The sequence below is a fragment of the Terrapene carolina genome, unplaced genomic scaffold (assembly GCF_002925995.2).
Source record: "Terrapene carolina triunguis isolate 2854851 unplaced genomic scaffold, T_m_triunguis-2.0 Scaffold21, whole genome shotgun sequence".
NCBI classification, from domain to species: Eukaryota; Metazoa; Chordata; order Testudines; family Emydidae; genus Terrapene; species Terrapene triunguis.
This window is the reverse complement of record NW_020664372.1, coordinates 8729871-8753485: the sequence shown is the minus strand read 5'-3', so window position 1 is coordinate 8753485 and position 23615 is coordinate 8729871.

The following is a 23615-nucleotide window of genomic DNA, read 5'->3' as shown; positions in this document are numbered from 1 at the left end:
CCATTTTAGAGACTTGCGTTATTTGTTAATGGTTGAGTATTTTTAGTGATGTGGGTCAGCTTTTCTGGAAGTATGGTAGTAGTGAGTTTAGATGTGGGATTTTAGAGGAAATAGGGAGGAGATTTTGTACACTGGGATAGGGGAAGTTGGAGGCATAAAATGTAAATGGAAAGAAAACATGAAGGGAGAAGTGAGTCTGGATTTGTTGTGCAAGAGAGGAGATGCATGTTAAGAAATGAGAGAAGAGAGAACGTGGGGGCGGATGTGTGCAGGGACTTTAATTCACAGAGGATTTACCTCACTGACTTGGATAGTATATTCTATACAAAAGAGAGCATTAATACTTCAAAATGAAGCTCTGAAAAGTGAAGAAACATCAGTGTTAAAGTTGCATGTTTCACTAATGTGCATATGCGTTAAGATTGCCTTTAATTACATAACCATCGATTATTATTTCTGCAGAACCCCTACCTTTTTAGGGTGAAATTCACTTAATCATTCAGAGAATCCAGCACAAAGGCAGCATAGGGAGATTGCAGGTGGAATGACCATTTAGGGGGTGCTTGAGGAAAGGGTTATCCACACTGGTCCATATAAGCCAGCACAGAAAGCTGCATTAGATGTAGGCCATGGGAATCATTTTTTACATATCTAAAAATAGCAGCTAAAGACAGGGGAAAGGAGTGATACTTAGCAGCCCTATACTTGGGTTCCAGGCTTGGGGCTGGATTTTGCACCTACCCATCTAGGGCTTGATACTTTTTTTTTTTTTTTTTTTTTGCCATCCCAGATCAGACTAGTCCAGCATCCTGTGTCTGACTCTAGCACTTGCTTCAGTGGAAGGTGCAAGAAATCCCATAAAGGACAATTATAGAAAAAAACTGTCCATAGGGGAATTTTCTTCCTAGACTCGATCCACATATTTCAGGCTAATGCCTCCGTCTGCAATATGGCTGATACAAACACATCAAAACCAAATGTTTTCAAAAGCCAGCACTTTATCAGTGTCCAGCACTCTCATCAGAATACCTTTACTCAAAGTCTCTGCTTTATTTAGTCTCAAGCACATACAAACACAATAGGTTACAGAGTATCTCAAACAATTAGTTACCCCACAAGTCTGGAGCAGTCTTCAGGTGGATTCAGCTGCAGATTTCCAATGGCCAGCCTTTGATCTGTGGCTGGAGATCTTTCCAATGTGTCCACAAAGTGATCCGCTTGACCCAGACCCACAATTCCCCTCTTATGCCCAAAAAGCTACAAAGACAGGTCAGTCAAAACTGTTACATAGCTGACCAAACAAAATCAACCATTAGGCAAAAGCAGGAATTACAAAAACATGTCACTAAAAAAACATGGTTAAGCAAGAGGTTGGAGCCATTAGTCTGGCAGTTATAATTCCCCATAATGACAATCCTAAAATATAGCCAGACTTCCTTTTTCTCCACAGATGTTTACTCCAGCATATCAGAGAGGGTGTAGAGTCAAGTGCATTTCATATGATAACTGCCTACCCTTCTCGGCTTGTCTTAGTTATGCTAAGTTCCTGCAAAGGCCTATTAAATGGCTACATGAAACAAGCAAAATAATTGATAGTCCATCCCAAGAACTGGCAGTGGCCTGGACATCTGGCTGGTTGCTTAAAATGCCCCTCTACGAAGTCAAATGTGAATTCTAGAGCTTAGACTTAATTAACAAAAAACACTCTTATCAAACAAAGTTTAGCTCACCCCCAAAGTCTTTCCAACATTTTTCAACCAGACTTTTGTCGGAGAAAATCTCGCGTTATTAGGGTTACAGCTAGCCTGACTCTTGCTCACATAAGGGGACTGTTTGAATATGAAATCCCCTTCAAATCCCTGTCAGTTCTTTCTCTACTTCCACACCTTGCTGTGATCCTTTTTTTATGAAGCAAACCCACTGTCAGCTTTCTTCCTAGGTGAAGGTTGCTTAGTGTGTCTCTGTCCCTACAGTTATAGTCCAAAACATACATCGTCTTCACTTGAAAATTGGACTCCCTCCTGCTGTTTTATTTCTTCCTGTAAATTTCTTCTCCTGAAGATTTCACAGTCCCTTCATTAGCATTTGGCTCAGACTGTAAATGGACAGCCATTGAGAGCCATGCAATACTTACCTTACATGTAGCCAGACAAGGAGATAAACAAGATTTTCAGGCAAGAGATGTTTATCACCTTCTGTTGACCAGTCCCAAGTCACAGACTTTGGGAATAATATATAGAATAATTTATGTATAGAATAAATAGAATATATATATATATGCAAATCTGCAGATATCCACTTTATATCTGTGGATATCCACATCTCCAGATGCAGATATCCGTGGACCATTTTTGCGTATCACGAATCGGATGCACAGACAAATTTTGTATATACACAGGGCTCTACCTGTAACCTTTATGCAACCCTGGTCCCTCTGACAGTCCGTGCCAAGAGGTACCCAAGTTACAACATCCTTAGGGAAAATAGAATTATCCAGTATAATGTAACTGCAATGGTTTTCATTATCCATTTGTATGGATAGCATTAGTACGTGGGTATTTAGGGATGTCTGAGACAACTGAAGACTGAGAAGTGATTGGTTCCAGGAGAAGGGAGAAAAGGCAATGTCCTGCTGTTTTTTTTAATTTTATTCTTTAATGTCAAGGGAATCTAGAGTGTATGATGTAACTGCATGTAAATCCAAAAAATACATAAAAATATGATAATCTAATCCTTTCAGGCTTCATATGTCAGTGAACTCTATATGGTAAATATACATTTCTGTCTACCAATTTTTCTCTATGCTAATATTAAACATTTATTTTTATTATGGATAAAAATGAATTATTGACAGTAGAAGATATTTTTGTTACAAAAGTATTAGAAAGAATGTCAGATGTACAAAATAAGGAATGCAGCAAATTTAGAACAGAATAAACTCAGTAACAACATATATGTATTATAAAAGTAATATCAGTGGCGGGGAGATTATATCTATAAATGAAAATTAGTATAGAATAGCTAGAAGTTATTTCCTCCTACTTGGGTCATTTTTCCTCAAATAGTTAACGTTAATCTAATATAGCCAGTAAGTCATTCAATTTCTTTTCATTTCTTTTTTCCTTTTCTCAGCCATATTTAGTTGGTAATTATTGCAACAATAGGGTAAATTAAATTTACCCTTGGAGAGTGAGCAGAAGGCTTGTAAAACATTTAAGTTTTACTTTCGGTCACAAATGGGGTCTAAGTAGACTTTAGAGGGTGCATGTCCCTGGCCGGGTGAATTTCACCCACAGCTGATGTGACTGCAGTCTCTAGGATTCTTGGAAAGCATGAATTTTAGGGGAGGAAAAATACCCATAAGGAAAACATACTACTGGGCTTAATAAGAATTGTCTATTAATTATAGAGATAGGAATTAAAACCTAAGTGTTAACCGGGTGCTGAGTTGGCACAGGAAAGGAAGCTTTATAAGTTATTAATCTATAGTTACTGCTTTATTAATATAACATGCTCAAATAATAAGACTATAGCAATAAGGATATATTACTTACCACCTGACTAGGATGGTGATAATGACTGTGAAATGCTCAGGGAGATTAGAGAGGCCATTAAAAAAAAAAAAACCTCAATAATAATGAGGGATTTCAACTATCCCCATATTGACTGGGTACATAACACCTCAGGACAGGATGCAGAGATAAAGTTTCTTGACACCTTAAATGACTGCTTCTTGGAGCAGCTAGTCCTGGAACCCACAAGAGGAGAGGCAATTCTTGATTTAGTCCTAAGTGAAGCACAGGATCAGGTCCAAGACGTGAATATAGCTGAACTGTTTGGTAATGGTGACCATAATATAATTAAATTTAACATCCCTCTGGTGGAGAAAACACCACAGTGGCCCAACACTGTAGCATTTAATTTCAGAAAGGGGAACTACACAAAAATGAGGATGTTAGTTAAAAAGTAATTAAAAGGTACAGCACCAAAAGTAAAATCCCTGCAAGCTGCATGGAAACTTTTTAAAGATGCCATAATAAAGGCTCAGCTAAATGCATACCCCAAATTAGAAAACATAGAAAGAGAACCAAAAAGAGCCACCATGGCTAAATAACAAAGTAAGAGAAGCAGTGAGAGGTTAAAAAAAGCATCCTTTAAAAAGTGGAAGTTAAATCCTAGTGAAGAAAATAGAAAGGAGCATAAACACTGGCATATGAAGTGTAAAAATATAATTAGGAAGGCCAAAAAAGAATTTGAAGAACAGCTAGCCAAATACTCAAAAAGTAATAGAAAAAAATTGCTAAGTACATCAGAAGCAGGAAGCCTGCTAAACAACCAGTGGGGCCACTGGACGATCGAGATGCTAAAGGAGCACTCAAGAATGATAAGGCCATTGCAGAGAAACTAAATGAATTCTTTGCATTGGTCTTCATGGCTGAGGATGTGAGGGAGATTCCCAAACCTGAGCCATTCTTTTTAGGTGACAAATCTGAGGACCTATCCCAGATTGAGGTGTCATTAGAGGAGGTATTGGAACAAATTGATAAACTAAACAGTAATAAGTCACCAGGACCAGCTGGTATTCACCCAAGAGTTCTGATGGAACTCAAATGTGAAATTGCAGGACTACTTACTGTAGTCTGTAATCTATCATTTAAATCAGCTTCTGTACCAAATGACTGGAGGGCTCCAAGAGGTGACCCCAGCAATTACAGGCCGTTAAGCCTGACTTCAGTACTGGGCAAACTGGTTGAAACTATAATAAAGAACAAAATTGTCAAACACATAGATGAAGAGAATTTGTTGGGGAAGAGTCAACATGGTTTTTGTATGTAGCCCATAGGAATTTTTTGCTAGCTATTATATCCTACTAATCCAGCCAGCAGTATTAATTAATATGTTTCTTTTTCTGATATTAATCCATGTTATTCTTATATTTTATCAGTATTAATTCCTTGGAATTTAGGAAGTGTTGAGACATGTATTTCCTAATAATAAGTTTTGCTGAAATGCTAAAATGCAAGAAGCCTACCGGCTTGTAAGATCTGGTAAGATCTGCTATATAGCAAAAAGTATAATCAGTTATAAATATGTTAGCATAAAAGCTGGCAACCTTTGGTACTGTTAAGAATGGTCCCTGTACTTTGGGGAACCAAAGGGAGGAACTATCCACATCACATCACAGGTTTATCCAGCTTCTAAAACCGGTTGGTAACCACAGGGTACACCACAACTCGAGGTCATCAAGAGAGCCTAGGTTGGCAGTTTTGGAATGAGATAATTCTTATTAATATATTTAGAAAGTAAGTGTCATAATCCACTAACCTATAGGAGAAAGGTACCCATAAATGTCTTAGGGTACGGAAACAAGATTTGGGTATAGTAGTACATAGATCAGGACCCTATAAAATACCCTGTAAGGATTGGTTAGTTAGTTAGTCTTTTAGGAGTTAATTAGTTCTTTTCTTAAACCTTCTTCTTGTAGCTGCTTTGGAGTTAGAAGAAAAGAACTATCTATCTATCAGTTCAGTCCGTTTATGCAGTATAGTATAACTACTCAACATTCTTAACCAACGGGGAAGCCAGCACCATCGCATAATAGGGCATGCCAGGAGTGAGGCTGGTCCTTCACTTCCTATTACCGGGCTCCCAAGGAAGGGTGTAACTATGTTAGGGTAAGGTACTTATAATAGAAATGTTACCAGCATTCTGGTAACATTTTACTGTTCTGGAAGTTCAGGAGTTCTGGAATCCTTTTACTGTTTTGCAGTTATATGTTTCATTGCATTCCTTGTTTTTATGTTAATGGCAATAAAGATTTTATCAATTTGGTATTGTCCTCAGTGTATGTGTTCTTGCCAAGCACCCTGAGAATCCTCTCCCAATATAGAACTCTCTGAGTTCTTAAACTCTGTAGTCTGAATTGGATAAGAACCTATAAATCTTCTGGTCGGATGCGATCAGTGGTGAGCCATGAAAATTCACCCATCAAATTCAGGTCAACATGTAAAGGGAAATCATGCCTCACCAATATACCAGAATTCTCTGAGGGAGTCAACAAGCATGTGAACAAGGGGGATCCAGTGGATATAATGTATTTAGATTTTCAGAAAGCCTTTGGCAAGGTCCCTCACCAAAGGTTCTTAAGCAAAGTAAGCAGTGATGAGGTAAAAGGAAAGGTCCTATCATGGATTAGTAACTGGTTAAAAGATAGGAAACAAAGGGTAGGAATAAATGGTCAGTTTTCAGAATAGAGAGAGCTAGATAGTGGTGTCCCCCAGGGGTCTGTACTGGGCCCAAGCCTATTCAACATATTCATAAGTAATCTGGAAAAATGGGTAAACAGTGAGGTGGCAAAATTTGCAGATGATTCAAAACTACTCAAGATAATTAAGTCCCAGGCAGACTCCAAAGAGCTACAAAAGGATCTCTCAAAACTGGGTGACTGGGCAACAAAATGGCAGATGAAATTCAATATTGGTAAATGCAAAGTAATGCACATTGGAAAACATAATCCCAACTATACTTATAAAATGATGGGGTCTAAATTAGCTGCTATCACTCAAGAAAGAGATCGTAGAGTCATTGTGGATAGTTCTCTGAAAACACCCACTCAATGTGCAGCGGCAGTCAAAAAAGTGACCAGAATATTGGGAATCAATAAGAAAGGGATAGATAATAAGACTGAAAATATCATAGTGCCTCAATATAAATCCATGGTACGCCCACATCTTGAACACTGCATGCAGATGTGATCGCCCCATCTAAAAAAAAAGATAAATTGGAATTGGAAAATGTTCAGAAAAGGGCAACAAAAATTATTAGGTGTATGGAATGGATTCTGTATGAAGAGAGATTAATAAAACACACTTTGCAGCTTAGAAAAGAGACGACTAAGGGGGGATATGACTGAGGTCTATAAAAATCATGACAGTTGTGGAGAAAGTAAGTAAGGAAGTGTTATTTCCTCCTTCTCATAACACAAGAACGAGGGGTCCTCAAATGAAATTAATAGGCAGCAGGTTTAAAACAAACAAAAGGAAGTATTTTTCCACACAATACATAGTCAACCTGTGGAACTCCTTGCCAGAGGATGTTGTGAAGGGCAAGACTATAACAGGCCTAAAAAAAGAACTAGATAAATTCATGGAGGATAGGTCCATCAATGGCTATTAGTCAGGATGGGCAGGGATGGTATCCCTAGCCTCTGTTTGCCCAAAGCTGGAAATGGTTGACAAGGAATTGATCACTTGTTCATTCCCTCTAGGACACCTGGCATTGACCACTGTTGGAAGTCAGGATAATGGGCTATATGGACCTTTGGTCTGACCCAGTATGGCCATTCTTATGTTCTTAACAGCAAGTTATTCATTTGTACAATAACAGAGGGAACTTAATTTTCTTCAGCAATAATTCAGTTGCCTTATTGAGATAAACTATTCGGCTTTCAGCATCACAGTTTATCCACCTGGGAACCAATTATTGACTTGTAAAATGCAGTGCCTCTCCCAAATATAATTTAAATTATTCATATTCTAAATTTAATGCATATGCATCAAACTGCATCAAGCATATTCATAAATATTAATGAGTTGTACGGGACTTTCTCCTTTATAGTTAACCTCAAAAGTTACCAGCCTTTCATTCCCACCTGCATTTGCCAGCTTAAAAAAAAAAAATCACACACAGTGCTCATCCTAGGTCATTGTTTTTAAATCTTTAGTTTTTGCTTACTATTTTTATACAATACAGTAGTTGAGAGGTTTTTTATATCCTACATAAATCCCCAAACTTCTTTGTTCATAATCAGAATAAAGAGGGACAATTTATGAATACAATATAGTTCATGAAAGGTGGTGAGTCAGAATTCTGATAAGCATTAATAAATCTTCATGAACATTACAAACCTCAGAACTGTTTGATTATTCAGTAGCAGTGTATGAATAGTGATGAAAGACTGTAATTATCAGTAAAGATTTTCTACCCATTCCATCTGTTTCTAGTAAGAATTAAGACTGACACAAATATTCTGTGCATCAAGAATGAACATTTTGTTGAAAAAAAAGTTAACTGCCTTTATTAAAAAAAAAATAGAATTGTTCCCTGCAAACACAGTACTTCTCTTCACCCCACAGCGTATTTTAAAAATGGCAATGAAAAGCAACTTTGAAATCTTTGATATTTCTTCTATCTATGAGAGATGCTCATGATAACTCTATATCCACTACTAGCTGAAAGGGATTGTCTCTCTCTGTTAAAACATCATTGACATCTACTCATTTCTAATTCATAAGTGATTGTCCCTATATGGGTTTAAAAAACACAGAGGATGGGAAACTTTGTGAGTTTCTCTCGCAGACTTCCCTCTACATTACTCCCTTGGAAAGAAGGGTTTCCTGTCCGCCCTAAGGAATGGGCCTCAAAATCCAATGGATCTTGCAGGATCTTCTAGAGAGGAAGAGCCTTTCCCTTTAAAATAATGGATTTTAAAAATCCTCTTTCTACCTCTAACCATCTATCCAGTCTGTTTCTCCATCACTCCAATTTTGCCTGTCCTAGCTGCTCAGTTACAATCCCTGTTTACAATCTTCATTTTTAAAAGGAAATGGCCCTAACTTTGCCTCCTCCATTCTGAGTTAATCCATGTCCTTAAATCAGACTCTCCAGCTCCAGTGGCACAAAATCAATCACTTCATCAAGCTCTTTAAACAAAACATGGATTTTCTTTTTAATAAAACAATCTTCACACTGCAGTTCCTCTTCCTGTCATGGCCAGTCATTCATTCTGTCAGTTGCTCAACAAAACATCATTTTCACTCCTCATATTGTGTATGTTTTTTTTTTCTACAAAACAGTGTTCATTTGTTTTGTGAGTTCTAAGCTAAACCATCACCCAGCTTTTGTTGACATGCTGAAGCAAAATGAGAAGTGAGACCCTGCCCTTACCCCCAACTTTATGAGTTCTCCCTGGACACTGGTCAAAACATATAGGGCTCAGGATTCACTACATACATACTGCTCCCACTCTGATCAAGTGGAAGAGGAGATGGCAGAAAGCAGAGCCTTGACATTGGCTGAGTCAGCATTTCTGGGGGAGTCACCTGCTATTGATAAGGACCAGTAGCAGATTATAACCCCATCCACTGCTACAAGTAAGGGCTAGTAGTAGCAGACTAGTTTACTCTGAGAGCAAGATGAGAGCAAGGAAGGAAACATTATTTCTTTGTGCATTGTTTCTGGGGTGGTGCAGTATAAACACAATCTAGCCCCAAGTATTCTAATAAAACAGCCACCACCACAGTATCTGAATACATTCTTCTGCCCATGTTCCTTGCATCTTGTCTCTGATGTCATATATAAAGAAACAGAAAAATAAATGGAGAGGGGAAAGTATAGAAAAATGCCTGAAAGTTTTAAAATTGGCTTGAAGGAATGAGAAATACGAACAACAGATAGCATGTGGAATGAGGTGGAGATGACTTATTTTTAATTGTATTTTAAAATAAGGATTTTGAAAAATAGGTGTGATTCTACAGATTTCTCAACAGCTCAGTTAGGAAAGGAATTGGACCAGGGCCTGTATTTCTTAGACTCCTGAACTCTGTTGAAATCTAAATTTATTCTGAGAAGATAAAGGATTAGATAGAGTTTGCTGCAGTAATAAGAGGTGAGGAAAACTGGGATAAACTGACAACAGGAGTTGAACATTTCCTGTTCTGATCAGTGAGATTAGAACAGGAAGTAAATGTGCATGAAGCTACTTCCTTTGTGGTCACCACAAAACTCATTGCCCAGAGGTTATCAAGGTGTAGTTATGAAAGAATCCATAGTGTCTTTAAGATGAAAATGTTTGCACTGGGAACAGGGGAAGGCAGGGTGCTGTTAATGCTGTCCGCCATACTACAGAATGAATTGATTCAGGGGTGGAGCAGCTGAAGTTTTGTCACAGTGAAAGGAATGAGAAGCTGTGCATAACAGCCACTCAGGGAGGACCTGTGTGATCTCTTGATCGGAATCCATATGAATACACAGCAGAGGTTCTGTCCATCCCACTTAATTTATTTGTTTTTCAATAGCCAGAAGAAAAGACACAATAGCAACAGAATTTGGTAGGGATGTAAGAGAAGATAAATACTAAATAGCACAAAGGGCCTACCTCAATATAACTTACCTCGCTCAAGGGTGTGAAAAGTGTCCCCCCCACAAAAGCGAAGCAAGTTTTGTGCTGTCCACACCAGCTTCTCGCTGAGGTGGAGTAATTATGCCAATGGGAGATGTATGGCAAGTCTACACTACAGTGCTATGTCTTGGAATTCTAAATTCTGGTCTAGATTCAAATCAGCGTAGTTCTACTGAAGTCAAGGGACTTACACTGACTTATAAATAAGGCTAAGATTTAGTCAGGGATATTTTTAGTAAAAGTCATGGACAGTAAACAAAAATTCACGGCCCATGACCTGTTCATGACTTTTACTATAAACACCCTTGACTAAATCTTAACTGCCCCGGGGCTCCCCTGCTCTGGGAGACCCCAGGGCTAACCCCACCAGTGCAGTGACTGGCTGGGGGTGGCTCCAGCAGCAGCTGGTGTGGCTGGCCCCAGGGCCGCCTGAGGAGCTGGCTCCAGCCCAGTTGCTCAGGAATCCCTTGGGTCAGCCACACTGGCTGCTGCAGCTGTGGAATTTCACAGGGGTCGCAGAAAGTCATGGAATCCGTGATTTCTGCGACCTCTGTGACAAACTCACAGCCTTACTTATAATAGCTGAGGCCTTATCTACTCAGGAAATGCAATTTTCTGTATAAATTTAGTGGGTTTATTTCAGCATAAATTGCTTTGCATCCCTACAAAGATCTGTTTGTTATTTATATAGTATTTTATACAACTTTGATTAATCAGCTTTGGAAGCAAAATCACTCTATACTGGAAGAAGGTCTGTGTTGACACATCCATCTTCTGGATTAACTATTCTGCTTCTGGGACTCCTCTCACTGCTATCCCACACTGTGTTGTTTCACACCAAACCAACCTATCTTTATCTATGTGTCCTCTACTGCTCTGGGGTCATCTTGACTGGATTTCATATATCCATGTTTAAATTCTGCTGTGTCCTTTTGCAATTCCAGCTTATGGTGAATTCACACACCCAGAGTCACAGAAACTTTACAGCAGCCATTCCTAGTAATTCTATGTGGACCTGTCACAAGGTCCTGGACTTTCTGTCCTTTATGGAGAGGCAAAGATCCAGTCCCATATGAATAGTAGTCACCAGATCTCTCTTTTGAAATGCTAATGACAGAGACAAATCATTCCTTTTACTTACAGAGGTGGAAAGGGCAATAAACAAGGACAACCCCTGGACTTTGGAACATTAGATTCCGTAGAGCCCTGCAACCAAAACCTGATCCAAGTGTTGGGTTGGTTTGAGTGGATAAAAACTGGATCCTCTTGGCCTCAGGTCAGGTTGGCTCTCCTCCTCAGTGCCAGGGTGGCTTCATGTCCAGCTCCTGCCTGCTACCATCATGTTGGTGTGCTGTAGTCAGAAGTGAGTATGCCTGCTGAGGACTGTCAGTGCCACACAATGCATCAGGAAGTGGCGCATGGCAGGAGCAGGGCATACAGCTGCTGCCACACAATTCTGCAAGGTAGGGGAAGAGTTGATCCCAGGGGCAGTAGGTGGCAGCATCAGTGGTGAAAATTCAGGTTTGGGGGAAGGGTCATGGTTGGGTTGGAAAATGACTCGACCCTCTGAGGCTCAGGGGTAAGCAAATGTCTACCATGGTAATCCTGTAAGATTTGGGATCAGTATAAAATGGGATATGAGAAGCAGGCCTTAATTTTAGGTGCTCTCCTTGGATCGCTCATCAACCTTCTGGAGATTCATCACAAAAGTTAAGTATTAACTTTTGCACATGCAGAGTGCTGGCTCTAGGTGCTTCAGAAAGTAGGAAGACCTTTTGCAGTATGGCTTCATTGAAGTAGTGCTCTCATGGCGTCAAGAGGTAGTGTCAGAAGCCACTGAGGCATTGTGGAGGCACAGCGTTTCTGTGAAGTTTGCCATCCTCTCTGGAAGGATGTGTGTGTGTGTGTATATATGGAAGATATGAGAAAATGGCAGTGCTAATTTGATAACAGAATTTATGAATAAATAACTGCTTTCAAGTACTGCATAATTAACCCTCAAGTAGTTATGAAATCTGCTGAGACTCAGAACATATTCTTTATCAGTTTAATCTGGGAAAACAAGAAGAATTTCTCTGATTAAGAGTTGATGCACTCTTCAGGTCCCAGAAGTGATCACATGTCTGTTAGTCTGGAATGCAAGAAATTCAAGGGGTCAGTAAAGGATGAGAGAAGAGTTGAGCAAGACTGCCTCACTGGTGATTAGAATATGTGTCAGGATTTTGTATTTTGATTTGGAGAGTTGATTGTACTGTTCTTTCATCTCAATGAGTTTGCACTCAGTTACAAACATAAGTAATTGAGAAATATTAAAAAGGTAATACTTGCTGGCCTTTACTTGAAAAGTTTGGTGGTTGCAGTTGATATAACTGTCAACTACTTTGTTTCAGATCAAGTGGTTTCACATCCCTCATTTTAAGATGCAGGTTCATTTAAATCTTATATGGTGAGTTTAACTTAAAAATGAAATTGATTAATTTGGTTAAAATCTCTGTGATGTATATGGGTTCATGAAGGCTTTCAAAGGTCTGTTTGAACTGGAAGAACTGCCACGGAACCAGCTGAGGAAGTTTTCATTCTGTCACAAAACAGAGTCTTGAAAATAGCATGACAATCCTGAGAGAGGACACCACAATATTTTGAGTTTTCACATGGGCTTTATTTACAAATTAGTAAAAAAAAATATTTTTCACTTATAATTAAAAATATCAGCACCTTTATGAACTTTCCCATAAAGGGGAACTTTCATACTAAAACCAATTAATTTGATCAATCATTTTCCACAGTCCTTCTCCTATTATTCCCAATATTTATGTCTAGACCAGGGGTCGGCAACGTTTGGCACGCGGCTCGCCAGGGTAAGCACCCTGACGGGCCGGGCCAGTTTATTTACCTGCTGATGCAGCAGGTTCAGCCAATCACAGCCCCCACTTGCCGCGGTTCGCCGTCCTGGGCCAATGGGGGCGGTGGGAAGCGGCGCGGGCGAGGGATGTGCTGGACGCGGCTTCCCGCCGCCCCCATTGGCCCAGGACGGCGAACCACAGACAGTGGGGGCCGCGATCAGCCGAACCTGCCACATCAGCAGGTAAATAAACTGGCCCGGCCCGCCAGGGTGCTTACCCTGTGCTCACTTTGTATTATTATTTTTGACTACAAATATATGCACTGTAAATATTATAAACAAAAGAAATAGTATTTTTCAATTCACCTCATAAAAGTACTAAAGTAATCTCTTTATCATGAAACTGTAACTTACAAATGCAGATTTTTTTTGGTGACATAACTGCACTCAAAAACAAAACAGTGTAAAACTTTAGACCTACAAGTCCATTCAGTCCTACTTCTTATTCTGCCAATCGCTAAGACAAACAAGTTTGTTTACATTGACGGGAAATACTGCTGCCTGCTTCTTATTTACAATGTCACCTGAAAGTGAGAACAGGCATTTGCATGGCACTTTTGTAGCGGTGTTGCAAGGTATTTACATGCCAGATATGCTAAACATTCATATGCCCCTTCATGCTTCGGCCACTATTCCAGAGGACATACTTCCATGCTGATAATGCTCATTAAAAAAATAATGTGTCAATTAAATTTGTGACTGTATTCCTTGGGGGGAGAATTGTATGTCTCTGCTCTGTTTTACCTGCATTCTGCATATATTTCATGTTATAGCAGTCTCGGATGATGACCCAGCACATGTTCATTTTAAGAATATTTTCACAGCAGATTTGACAAAATGCAAAGAAGGTACCAATGTGAGATTTCTAAAAATAGCTACAGCACTCGACCCAAAGTTTAAGAATCTGAAGTGCCATCCAAAATCTGAGAGAAACGAGGTGTGGAGCATGCTGTTAGAAGTCTTAAAAGAGCAACACTCTGATGCGGAAACTACGGAACCCAAACCACCAAAAAAGAAAATCAACCTTCTGCTGGTGGCATCTGACTCAGATGATGAAAATGAACATGCATCAGTTCACACTGCTTTTGATCATTATCAAGCAGAACCCATCATCAGTGTGGAAGCATGTCCTCTGGAATAGTGTTTGAAGCATGAATATGAATATGAATCTTTAGTGCATCTGGCATGTAAATATCTTGCAACACCAGCTACAACAGTGCCATGTGAATGCCTGTTCTCACTTTCAGTTGGCATTGTAAACAAGAAGCAGGCAGCATTAACTCCTGCAAATTGTAACCAACCTTGTTTGTCTGAGTGATCGTCTGATCAAGAAGTGGGACTGAGTTGACTTGTAGGCTGTAAAGTTTTACATTGTTTTATTTTTAATGCTGGTGGTTTTTGTAAATAATTCTACATTTGTAAGTTCAACTTTCATGATAAAGAGATTGCACTACAGTACTTTATGAGCTGAATTGAAAAATACATTTTTTTTTTTTTTGGTTTTTACAGTGCAAATGTTTGTAATCAAAAATAAATATGAAGTCAGCACTGTACACTTTGTATTCTGTGTGGTAACTGAAATTAATATTTGAAAATGTAGTAAACATCCCAAAATATTTAAAATAAATGGTAATATATTGTTTAACAGCACAATTATTCATGGTAATTCTTTTAAATAGCTTGACAGTCCTAAAAAAGACATTTTGAAAGGAATTTTTTTAACTTTTTTGAAAAAGTCAAAGTAGGATGTTTTGATATTGTCAGAATCCCCCCTTCCCCCTTTCTCTGAAAGAAAATTTTGGTGAAATTGACACAATTTACATTTAGATTTTGATGGAACTGCATTTTCCAATAAAAAATGGTTTCATCCAAGTTTTTCAGCAAGCTCTATTTGTGTCCTTTCTACTTGATCACATAGGGGAAATCATACTTCTGTATTTGTAACTTCCTCAACTTTCCCCTGAAATGAATATAATGTCACAAATCCAGCATATAATGAGCAAACGAAGGGAGCCTAAAACAGGAAATACTTGTTTAAAAATAAATATGTTCAATAATTAACAGAAGTGACAAAAAAAATAGGAAAAGCAAGTGAAAGTGGAAGGGATTTTGCTTTCAGTCTCAAAGTATGTGTGCACTTCTCAGGTTTGAAAGTCATTCTTTAATGAACTCTTAAAGAATATTTGATGAACCATTCATGAACATTCATCAGCACTTCTAAATTAATTACCTTCATTGTGTTGACAATATGAATGATTTTGTGCTAAAATATGTAAATTTAGGGAGTCTCGGTGGCTCTGAGCATTGCAAATGGGACAAAGACTGATTTCTAAATTGCTGGTTCAAATTCAATCCAGGTCACGGCTGCTACTCTGAAACCTGTCGAAAAGTAGTAATAATTGTATGTGAAAAGTTCGTGGTCTAAATCAGTGGTTCTCAACCAGGGTATATGTACCTCTGAGGGTACCCAGAGGTCTTCCGGGGGTACATCAACTCATCTAGATATTTGCCTAGTTTTTGCAACAGGCTACAGCAAAAACACTAACAAAGTCAGTACAAACTAAAATTTCATACAGATGACGTGTTTCTATTGCTCTATATAATACAGACGCTCCCTGGGTTACGCAAACCCGACTTACGCAAATCCGCATTTATGGAAAAAGTTCCGTAAGCTAGAAAGTTTTGTTTGTTTGTTTGCGTAATGGTTGGGTATACGTTCCCGACTTACGCAAAATTTGAGTTATGCAAGGCATTCCGGAATGGAATGCTTGCATAAGTCAAGAAGCATCTGTATACTATGAAACATAAGTACAATATTTATATTCCAATTGATTTCTTTTATAATAATAGGATAAAAATGAGAAAGTAAGCATTTTTTTCAGTAATAGTGTGCTGTGACACTTTTGTATTTTTACAAAATACAAGTCGTTTGTAAGGAAGTAGTTTTTAAATGAGGTGAAACTTGGGGGTACACAAGACAAATCAGACTCCTGCAGTAGTCTGGGAAAGCTGAGAGGCACTGGTCTAAATGTCATTTCCAGTAATTACAAAAAAAACTACCACAGATAAGACTCACTGACAGCTTTAACAGAAAGGCTAATGATTAAGTGGGCACGGAGAATGACTTATTCTCACATACCTAGAAGCAGGGTTTAATACAGGGTGGAGGGGATGTTTGCTCTTCTTAGCTTTTAGGCTTACAATTACCTATATGGAAGTGATCACTTGAAAATAACAGCCTTAGTGAGATGTTGTCATCCATTACTCCAGCTACCTCTGGGCACACCAAGCATTAGTGAAATGCTGGAAGCTTGTTACCCGAAAGGGACCACAGAATGCCACAGAGAGACCCCATTATATTTGTTCAAATTGGTATCCAAACATCTAAATCCTCTCTGATCTCTCAGTGATATGGCTATGAGGTTGAGAGTGTGTCTTCCCCAACAGTAACATCATAAAGCCACCAGCAGAAGTCATGTGCTAGCCCAAATGCATTAAAGGCAAATGAGAGAAGTTATGAGAGCTTCTGAAATTGCCTCAAGATTTCCATATCTACTAATCTCCTCCACAACAGCAAATTGTTCCATTCTGGAGTTTCCCTCAAATGAAGGAGCAACTCACAGGCTGCCACATGTAGCTCAATGGCCACTTGATCAGAGTGGGGGCTGGACCTTCATTCTTTCCTGCAGCAAATATGACATCAAGCCTGTAAGGGGCACGACCTGGAAGGTAACAAGCAGCCAGTGTAAAAGCACTGACTTCATCACCACTCCTATAAACAAGACATCGCTTAGATAATGAAACTGTAACTTTTCATAACCTATATGTTGAAATGTTCTCAATTAATATTAAATTAATAAAGATAATGGTACAATAGAACCCAATTTAGTTCTCATGTTCAAACGTCTAGGTCGATTACAGAAAATTTATTTAGTAGAGGACCACTAGGCAACATTTTGAATGATAAAACCACATTTTATTTAAAGGGAAATGATAAGTTAAGAAAACAGACATGCAATTACCATTTAAACTCAAGGATGAAATAGTGTATCAGTGGGTGATCAGTCCATTGAGAGTGATACAGCCTTATCATCCTGGAACCTAACTACTCTATTGATGTTAATTTGACTTCTCCTGCAATCTTTCAAGGCTACTACTTTGTGATCCATTACAAAACTAATTAACATTAAACTACCCTTTACAATAATTATTTTTCCACTGCCTCCTTATTGGCTCTTTACACATTATTTAAATTAACATTTGCACCAATATTCCTCCTGTATTATCTCTATAGATAGCATTTTAATAAAACCTTCCAAAATTCTGAAAACAATTATTAAAATCTTGCTCAAACCAGTTATAACCAAAACATAGCAGTAACATAACCCTGGATCATGTCCTGGCTAACTTGAAATCTCCCATCTTATTGTCTCCAACTTATCTCTAACTTTCTCATATTTGCAACTTCAATTTCCGATACTCCTCTACACTTAGGCTAACTTAGGCCCCAAACCTAACTTCTACATATTTCTTAGCCTAAACCATCCTACAAGACACTGATGCAACGTGCATCTCCCTGGATACAATCAATTCCAGAAGTGCACTAGATACCTCAAATACAGCATGTGAAAATGCATCTATGGTCATGGTCATGTCATAATAATATGCCTCAAAGATAAAAATCCAACAAGTCAAGATAATCAGAATGCACAGGCAAGAGATGGAAGACAGGTTTAATGGGCCAGAGCAATTAAACCAATAGAACAATGTCAATTTATACAAGCAGAAGATCTGTCCCAATGCCCTCTTCAGGGTCATTGGCCACAGTCATAAGTCTGACCCCCTTCATGAGCACTAATTTCATACACTTTTTTTAAAAAATGACGATGATTCTGTTATGTTCCTCTACCCACCATGGGAAGGAACTATATGTGGAAAAGAGTCAGATCACACTGGAACATGTCTGTACTGTTTGAGAGAAGAATTTTTAGGAATGTGTATAAATGTTCCCTTAAAAAAAAAAAGGCATGAGACGCTTTTAAACTGTTTTAAACACTTTTAAACAGGGACACATTTCCACTTTGTCACAAAGTGGAAATGCCAGTATATTCAAAATTGTGGGTGAAATTGTATATGAAAAGTACATTGCATTCAGGAGGCCAGCAAAGCTAAAAAAAAAAATAGAAAAAATTAAAATTCCTCATTTTTCTATCATGTGCTTTAAGACAGACAAGTGTAAAATGTAGGGAAAGAAAACACACGTGTTGTCATAGACATAGATGAAAAACAGAAGAATTCATTGTAGAAAGACAAAGAATGACCATCAGCAATGAATGTTTTGTTAAATACAATGCTAAATGAAGACAGAACAGTTCATTTCAAAATTGATACAAGAGCACAAGCAATTTATGGTCACAGTGTAGTTTTATGACAAGCTAAGCTCATAAACATTAAATATTACAGCACTGTAAATTTTATTTCCAACCTAAGAGAGATGCTGCCCATCAGATACTCCCACAAAGGTGACAAGTACTATTTGGAATTTTAAATGGTAGAGGTATAGTAGATGAACTGTCACTGGTTCAAAAATGCAGTTGCATAACTAGCAATATTTTTTTAAGAGAAAATATTTGGGGAGCTGGTTAGAACAATTTTTACAACACTTTTTTTTGGGGGGGGGAGGAATTTGCCAATTTAAAAATGCTCCATGGGACTGTCAATTTTAACCAAACTCTGAACAGAAACCAGGTAGGTTTCTAGTGGAACCCTGTCTGCCAGTTGGAAAGATAGTTTTGTCCCAATTTGGGACAGGACATTTTTCAAAAATCTCAATTCTTAGTACCATTACTTAGTAACATTTACACTCCATGTCACATGCTTATAGACATGCATCCACACACACACAGCCCACAGTACAATATAAGATTAATTATGTACAATGTCAGTGTCTTGGAATATGAAAGAAACTGAGCTTCCAGTCTCTCCTTTCAGAGGTTTGCTCTTATGGATCCTTAAACAAACACAAGGAAGGGGATGGAAAGAAATGGTGTTTGTTTGCCATGCAAGTTCCAAGAGCATGTCTGTTAACTCAGGACTAAAGAATAAACAAATGCATAGCACACACTTAGGACTAGGTTGATCTACTAGACTCAGAACAAAGTAAGGGTTAGTGCAGACGCTACATCACCCCCAGAATTGTGACTCAGAGACATTCTTCCATCCTTTACTTCACCCCTTTTCAAGATGCACCTTACTCTCTCCTCAATCTACATGGCCTTGAGTAATGGGGATTAGAGCCTCTCACTCGCCACCCAATTTTATAGAAGGAATTATTAGGCAAACACTCCCTACTCTTTGACCTGAAGCTGAAATCCAAGGAGAGTACTCAGCCAAATCGGAGAGCAAAGTGTGGGGAGGGTTACTATTCCTTACAGCTGTGTATGGATAAATATGAGCTGTGATAATCTTTCCTGGTATTTACTGGCACAAATGTTCATGGATATTAAGTTTCAAAGTCATATGTCTGAATATTCATACCTAAAATGCTTGCTCAGCTCATCAGGGAGGAGAAAAGATATCGTCTGATGAATTTCAACCAACCAACACAGCTGAAATCAGGTGGCCATCTTTGTCACGCTCAGAAGGCCCGGGATTTTTGCCGGAGTAGGGACTGAGTGAAAACTGAGGCTGGACCTAAAGGTGTCGCATTAATTTTGCGCATCTGAAAGGAGATTATTCAAACTTTAAAATTACTTCAAAGTATGTGTGCGCTTTTCAGGTTTGAAAATCATTCTTTAATGAACTCTTAAAGAATATTTGATGAACCTATTAAAACCAAACTGCATGATTTTCTGCACAAAGACACTCGTCGGCGATCTCTTGAGGTCGAGGATGATCTCTTTCACAGGTTTTATTTTTCATGGGCCCTTTGTGATTGAGGAGTCCGATTCTTGAGCCAGAGGCTTGTTGGCAGACATAGCAGGTGATACTGGATGACAGGGTTGGGCTGCAATTGCTGAATGACAGTTGTCTTTCCTTTCTTTTCTGGCGTTTTCTGCGACCAGGACAAGGCAATTTTCCTCAAAAGTGGACATTCCCTCTCTGACAAGTCTTCGCCAGTTATCTCTATCCTGGGCTGTTGTCTCCCAGTGTGTGATGTCGATGCCATGTCTCTTGATATTTATCTTAAGGGTGTCTTTAAAGCATTTATTTTGGCCTCCCCATTTTCTTTCTCCTTTGGTGAGTTGGGCATACAGCAGTTGTATTGGTAAGCATACAACAGGCATGTGCACACAGTGCCCGCTTCACCTCAGCTTGTGCTGGATAATGAGGGCCTCAACACTGAAGATGTTGGTCTCTGTGAGGACACTGACATTAGTGTGATGATCCTCCCACTTTATGTTGAGGATCCTCTGAAGAAAGTGCTGGTGTTGGCATTCCAGGTTTTTCAGGTATTTTCTGTAGGTCACCCAAGTCTCACAGCCATAAAGGAGAGTTGGGATTATCACTGCTTTATAAACTAAAAGTCTAGTATGTGTTCTGATGTTGTGATTGTTGAACACCCGTCAAGATAGTCTGCCAAAGGCAAGGCTGGCACAGTGAATTCTGTGCTGAATCTCGACATCTATGTCTGCCCTCTGTGAGAGATGGCTGCCAAGATAGGCAAAGTATTCTACATTTTTCACTTCTTCTTTGTCGATATAGATCTTCCTTGCTGGGTCTGATGATTGACCGGGGACTGGCTGGTGGAGAACTTTTGTTTTGCCAATGTTCAGAGTTAGCCTTTTGTAAGTTTCAGAGATGCAATTAAAGGCTGTTTGAAGATCCTGCTTTGAGTGTGCAACTACAGCACAATCGTCCGTGTACTGGAATTCAGTTATTGTTGCTGATATTACTTTAGTTCTGGCACGGAGATGGGAAATTTTGAAGAAGTTGCCATCAATTTGATATTGGATGCCGATGCCAATGCCCTGTGGTATACAGTCTTGGGATAATGTTTTCATAGATGCTAAGAAAATGGAGAAAAGGGTTGGTGCCAGTACACAACCTTGTTTTATGCCAGTTTTGATGACAAAGGGTTCAGAGGTAGAGCCACTGCACAGGATGGAGGCAGTCATCTGGTCATGGAGGAGTCTTACAATAGTGATAAATTACTTGGTCAACCAAACTTTGACATGGATTTTCCACAGAGCCTCATAGTTGACAGAGTCGAAGGCTTTGGCCAGATCGATAAAGGCCATATACAGCTCCTGGTGTTGTTCTTGACCTTCTTCCTGGATTTGGCTGGCTGTGAAAATAATGTTGGTTGTGCCTCGTGATGGTCTGAAGCCACATTGGGACTCTGGAAGTACGTCCTCTGCAAAAGGGAGCAGGCGATTCAGTAAGATTCTAGCAAGAATCTTCCCAGCGATGGAGAGGAGGGCAATGCCTTGATAGTTGCCACAGTCAACCCTGTCTCCCTTTTTGAAAATGATGATGCTGTTAGCATTATGTAAGCCAGCAGGGATGTCTTCGGTGCGCCAGATTTTGAGGAGCAGCAGGCGAAGCTTGTTAGTCAGTGTTTCTCCCCCCACTTTCAGTACTTCAGCTGGTATGCCATCTGGACTCGGTGCTTCATTTGTTTAATTGCTTTGAAGACCTCCTCAGGTATTAGTGGATTACCAAGAGTTTCCCAGATTGGGTGCTGAGGGATGGAGTCGATGGTGTCGTCAGTCACAGTCGATTCTTGATGTACAAGCTTTTGGTAGTGTTCCTGGTAGAGGATTCACTACACATATAGGAAATGGGGGAAAACTCGATCTCTCTGTCTCTGTTTCTGTCTGTCTTATGGTATGTCTACGTGTATGGCGGCATGTAGAGTAGACATTGCACGCCCAGCTAGTGCAGGCATAAATAGCAGTGTAGATGGTGAGGCATTGGTTAAGTGAGTAGAATAGAGCTCCCACATGCCTGAACCCCCAGGGTATATACCCCACTCAGGCTCTCTACATGCCCAAGCAGTGCCTTTTATGTCTACACTGATATTTTAATAGTCTAATGTCCTACTGCCTCCCCACAACTGGAGCCTTTCCCCATTGTAGTGAAAGACTCCAGCAGTGAAAGGCTCTGGCAGTGGAGAGGCAACAGGAAAAAGTTCTGGCAGCTCCCTCCAGCTGAAGCCTTTCCCTGCTGCCTTCCCCTGCCAGAGCTTTTTACTGTCATATGTAACCAATTGTACCCTATGCACCATCCCAAGTGTAAACAAGGTCTTAGTCAGTTTGGGTGTCAACCTCAATCTGCTCAAAACCCACTCTCTTCTCCCATGGACAGCATTTTAAAGGTTTAGGATCCCTTTGATCGTTGGCTATCAGCCATGGAAAAAGTAAACCTACGAGCCCAGATGGACCCAGATAGGGTCATTGATAGGTACTTCCATTTTTATCTTAATTCCTTTGCAGCCGTTTACCTCAAGTATCTTATTTTTGCCATTGTTTCATTTCCATAGGTTTCTTCTTTAACAGATTCCTAATATTTAATTCCTGACAGAGAGGCAGGTTAATATTAAATAAATAACCTTAGGGGGATGTGATATTTATTGAAAAAACTGCACATAACTCATTATTCACATAGGCCCATGGCCCTTTTTTTCTCCTTAGCATTCTTTCTATTGTCAGCTCAGCTAGAACAATAATTTTTACAGTGACAATTTAATGGAAGTCTACCCTCACAAAAAGTGCAACTCTTGAGGAAGTGATTAGTCACACTTGCACATAGCCTGGCTTCAGGAAAGATAGATTGTTTTTCCTTTAAGAACATGGTGTAAATACTCTTTGTATAAATTTAGGTCCTAAAGGAGATCAGTAATTTATTCTTCTCCTGTGTGAAAGCTCAGAGTGCAATGACCAAAACCTAATAAAGAATTAAGGAAAAAATGGTGAGGAATAATTCCCCAATTAAGGAGTGAGATTTGTTTTATACTAATAATAAGCCACCGTGAACCCAAAAATTTCATAGAGAACTTTGGTTATTACACCGAGTGGCAATTTGTCAGCTGCAATTAATAATTCAATTAGTTTTACATAAAGATTGAATTTGCTACCAGTCAGTGTTGCCCAGTAGGACAATGCTACCTAGAGCTGGTCTCGTTGAATATTTTCTGACTAAACAGTTTCACTGGAAAATGCAGTTTCATCAAAATCAAAATGATTCATAGGACTGTGATGATTTTGATTATATTTTCAATGGGAGACAGTCATTTAGACTTTCTCTTTTGATAATGTAAAAACATTTCATTAATGTGAAAATGTTTAGTTTTGATAATGATAAAGGGTTTCATTTAAAATCTATTGTTTTAATTCATTTTGTTTTGACATATTTTAAAATATAATACATATGGTACACTAAAATTAAAATTTAATTGATATTAGCTAATAGGTTATACTACAGAGTTTCAACATTATCAAAATGGTATCATTCAACATTATTGAAATCAAACATTTTGATGTTTCTGATTCAGACTTTCAGAATTTCCATCTCACCGAAAGTTGCCTTTTC